This window comes from Arachis ipaensis, chromosome B03 (assembly GCF_000816755.2).
Source record: "Arachis ipaensis cultivar K30076 chromosome B03, Araip1.1, whole genome shotgun sequence".
In the NCBI taxonomy this organism is placed as follows: domain Eukaryota; kingdom Viridiplantae; phylum Streptophyta; class Magnoliopsida; order Fabales; family Fabaceae; genus Arachis; species Arachis ipaensis.
In genome coordinates, this window is record NC_029787.2 from 88171680 (window position 1) to 88176939 (window position 5260).

Sequence of the window (5260 nt, forward strand, 5' to 3'; positions counted from 1 at the left end):
GATGGGATGGAGAGATCATTCTGTGGTTGAAAAGGAAGTGCACTAGAGCTTGAGGGTTGATTGTTGAAGGTATTTAGTGGTCTGATTTGGGCGACGAGAGCTTGTATAGTAGAGTTTAGATTGGCAAGTGCTTTCTCCATGGTGGTTTGGGGTGGATCTATGTATAGTTCATTTGGTTCATAAGGTGGTTGGTATGGTGGATGTGGGTTAGGGTCATATGGAGGTGAATGGTGGAAAGGGGCTTATGAGTATGGTGGTCCAAAGTCATGTTGAGGAAAGGGTTCATAGGCATATGGTGGTGATTGTTGATAGTCCACTGGAGGTGATTGTTGCCATGAGGGTTGATCAAATCCTTGTGGCTCCTCCCATCTTTGATTGTTCCAACCTTGATGCCTGTTCTCATTGTAATTTCTTCTTCCTACAACATAATTGTAACCAGACTCATAGCCAAAGGGGTGAGAGTTCATAGTAGCAAAATAAAAATTAAAAATGAAAATACAAACAAATTTAAATTAAAAGGTTATTTAAATTTTGAAAATTTTGAAATTTAAATTTTGAAATTTGATTTTTGAAATAAGATAAGATAAGATAAAAATTTTAAAAATAAAAATCTGAAAAATTTTTTTTTTGAAAAAAAATTAATAAAAAATATTTTTGAATTTAATGAGGAAAGAGAAAAACAATAAAATGACACCAAATTTCAAATTTTTAGATCAAAACGAAGAAAACAACTAAGAACAGCTTGAAGGTCAAGATGAACGCGAAGAACAACTTGAAGATCAAGATGAACATTAAGAACAAATTTTTGAAACCTCGGGTCGTCTCTCAAGGAATTGCAGGGATGTGTACTTATTATTGGTTATTGAAGATTATCTTTTTAGGGTTTTTTGAATAAGGAACAAGAAAAGTAAATTGCAAGAAAGTAATTTAATAATTAAGAAAACTCTTGGCAAGGTATGAGAATCAGACGTCCTCTCCTAGTTATCCTTATTAATTGTGATGAGAATTGTTCATTGCTCCCACTTAGTTAACTCTTACTAAATAAAGGAAAGTCAAGTGGACTAATCAATTTGATTCCTCAAGTCCTAGTCAACTCCTAAGGAAAGACTAGCTTTAGAGGGATCCAAATCAACCAGCAACTTTCAATTAACAATCAACAAAGGAGTTTGATAACTAAAGAGTCTCCAATTACTCAACCAAAGCTAAGAATGTAAAAAGCTAAATTAAAATCATAAATATGAAATACCTCAAATTACATTAAATAAAGAAATCAAATCTAACACGGAGTTCATAAACCAAATTGGGAAAATAAATAAACTATAATGCTAGAATAAATAAAAGTAGAAGAGAAACTAAATTAAAAGAACATTTAAAACCTAAATTGTTATGAATTGATGAATGAATGAATGTTGTATCTATTTCCCCCATTCTGTAGCTCTTATTCTATATTTTTCGGGCAAGAAACTGGGCCAAAAGGAGCCTAGAAATCACCCCAGCGCTTTCTGCAACTTTCTGCATGTGACGCATGTCACACGTACGCGTCAGTCATGTGTGCATGTCGTTTGGTGAAATTCCTTGTCACGCGTACGCGTCGCCCATGCGTGCGCGTCGCTGCCAGCTTCTCAAAACTTCATTTTTCACGTTCCTTCCACTTTTACATGTTTCCTTTCCATCCTCTAAGATATTCCTGTCCTATAAATCCTGAAAGCACTCAACATACGGATCACGGCATCGAATGGTAATAAAGGATAATTAAAATTGACAGTTTAAAGGCTTAGGAAACATGTTTTCAACTATATTACAGAATTAGGAAGGAATTGTAAAACCATGCCATTTATATGAATAAGTTAGCAAAGAATTGATAAAAACCACTCAAATCAGCACAATATAAACCATAAAATAGTGGTTTGTCAAGGAGCCTGATGTTGAGGAGCTCAAGGAAATCAGAGCTCATGAGGAGGTTAGGAATGTCACCTTGCACGTCCCTTTGCAGAGAGAGGAGCCTAAGGAGGAGCAAATTGCTCGATTCCTGGCAATCCTCAAGAAGCTAAAGGCCAATTCCTCTCAGGCAGAGGAATTGGAGAAGGAACCCCCTTCCATAGTGTGTTTGAAGGCCTTAAAGGGAGATGAGACTGTGGTGTAGACAAAGGAATGCAGTGCCTTAGTCCAGAAGAAGCTCCCTCAAAAGCTGCCAGATCCCGGAAGCTTCCTGATTCCCTGCACTATAGGGACCATTACCTTTGAGAAGGCATTATGTGACCTTGGCTCAAACATCAACCTCATGCCTCTCTCTATGATGAAGAGGTTGGGAATTCAAGAGGTGCAGCCTACCAAGATCTCATTAGAGATGGCAGACAAGTCCTTGAAAAGGGCTTTTGGCATAGTGGAAGATGTCCTTGTAAAAGTTGAAGACCTTTACCTTCCAGCTGATTTCATGATCCTAGACACTGGGGAGGACAGAGATGACTCCACCATTCTTGGAAGGCCTTTCCTTGCTACTACAAAGGCCTTGATAGATGTGGAAAAGGGAGAGCTAGTCCTGCAGTTGTGGGAGGATCATATCAGGTTTAAGATCCCCAACCTTCAGTCTCCCTCTGACAAAGGAGGTACCATTGTGTAGCACGTAGTGTTTCAGCCTTCTCTCTCAATACAAAGTTATACAGAGCCCCCAAACACTAATTCTAAGTTTGGTGTTGGGCAACCATCATCATGCACTAAGAAGGAAGGTACCTAAAGGCTAGAGGGACAAGAAGATCCCCACTGAAGGTCTCTCACCTGGCATGAGAGTTGTCTTCACTAAGAGTCTAATCATTCCATATACTGTGAATCGGATCCTGTCTCTAGAGCATGTGGAGCTCATTCATGAGAGCATAGGAAGAAAGTTCACTGTGAGGGGTGAAGATCTGAGCCCCTACCTACCTCCGTAATGGATCTGTTCGTTAATTTAATGACGATAAAGAATCTCTTGTTGGGAGGCAACCTAACCATTAGCATAATACCTTTAATTTCTTTTCATTTGTTTTAGTTTGATCTTATATTATAGAATTTTCTCTGCTTTTTGACGTTTGTGATCATGTGCAGTACTTAGAACAGAGACAAAAACATATAGGACTAAACACAAAACACCCTGGGGAGAGTCCCTTGCTGGCGTTGAATGCCAGACAAGGAGGAAGCTGGGCATCCAATGCCCATCCAAGAGCTAAGAAGACCCATTCCCTGATCCCTGATAAAGGGATAAATGTCGGTTCGGAATTTCACAAAAATAATTCCGTTGCAAGTATAGTTCCAAACCAACAAATAATCCTCAATCAAAGTTTAATTTGTTTGTCACAAGTACAAACCCAATAAAAATAAACCAAAGTATATAAACCTCGGGTCGTCTCTCTAGGAATTGCAATGACGTGCTCTATTATTGGCTCTAAGGGGAAATTTGGGGTTGAGATAGTGATTGACAAGAAATGTAAATAACAAGAAAATAAATGACAATTAACAAACAAAGGGAAAGAAAACTCAAATGGTAAAAGGTCTTGGCAAAGGTTGATGGTTAAGGATCACTATCCTTGTTACTAACCACAATATGATAATTGCAAGGATCAATCCCATTTAGTCATCCCCTAACAGTTGAAGGAAAATCAAATGAGCTTCATCAATCCTAATCCATAAGTCCTAGTCACTCACTAATTGAATTAGTGAAGACTAGTGTCAATGGACACCAATTATCAATCACTTGGACATTAGGAATTCAAGGTCACCCAAGGAACCAACCCAAGCCAAAAATAGGAAAATCTAACTCCTAACTAAAAGAAACATTTCATCAAACACCTAGAATGCAATAAAAGCAAATATCATGAAATGCAAGAATTAATGAAAGCTATAACTAACATAAGCAAGAAATTAACAATAGCAACTAAGGTAAGCATAAAAAGACATGGAAACATAAAATTGCATTGAAAGAAAATTGAAATTGACAAGAGAGTTCATAAACTAAATTGGCAAAATAAATAAATTAACAAGAGAAGTGGACAAGCTAAAATTCCAGAACAAATAAAAGTAAAGGAAAACTAAATTGAAGCAAGATTAAAATTTAGATCTAAGAAGAAATTGAAATAAGAACCCTAAAATCTAGAGAGAGGAGAGAGCCACTCTCTCTAGCATTCTACATCTATCTAAAACTAGTGTGCAATGTATGAATGGTGATCTCTCTCATCCTCCGTCACTCCCAGCCTCTAATCTGCAGACTGGGCTGAAAACTGGGCCAGAAATTGAGCTCTGAAATCACCCCCAGCGTATTCACTTAAGTGAGGCACGTGACACTTGTCACGTGTACGCGTTAGCCACGCATACGCGTCGTCAAACTTTGCACAAGGTCACACGTATCCGTCAGTCATGCATACGCATCGGTGGATGATGCTCTTGGTTACGCGCACGCGTCAACCAGGCGTACGCACCGGAACCAGCTTCTCAAATCTTTAGTTCTTTGTGTTCCTTTCACTTTTGCATGCTTCCTCTTCATTCTCCATGACATTCCTGCCCTATAACCCTGAGATCACTCAACGAACGCATCACGGCATCAATTGGAAATAAGAGAGAATAAAAAATTAGTAATTTTAAGGCCTAGGAAGAACGTTTTCATTCTCAAGTACAAATTAGGAAGGATTCACAAAAGCATGCAATTTATATGGATAAGTATGAGAATAGTTGAAAAAATCCACTCAATTCAATCCAGAATAAACCATAAAATAGTGGTTTATCAATCCCCTCTAGGCATTCAATGCCCATTGAGGAGGAATTACTGGTGTTGAACGCCAGACAGGGACCAGCCTGGGCGTTCAACGCCCCTAAGGGAGACATCACAGGCGTTGAACACCAGAATAGGACCAGGGCGTTCAATGCCCCTCATGGATACATTACTAGCGTTGAACGCCAGACAAGGAGCAGTCTGGGCGTTCAATGCCCCATATGGAACAGCCAGGACCAACTTTTTGGCCCCCAGTGGCCGTTCAACACTCATTCCTGGCATTGAATGCCAAGTAGGGGGTAGGGAACTCGAAGATTCAAGGCTTTTCAAGCCAATAGGTCCCACACAAACCCCACCTACCCCACCTTTCCTTCTCTCTCCTACTTTTTCAAACCTTGAAACCCACACCCTACTTTGTCTCCTCCCCAAACACAATCACCTTTCCCTCTTCCCAAAACCGATCATAAATCCCATCATTCAATTTCCCACAACCCCACCCATTTCAAATTCAAACCTCCCCCC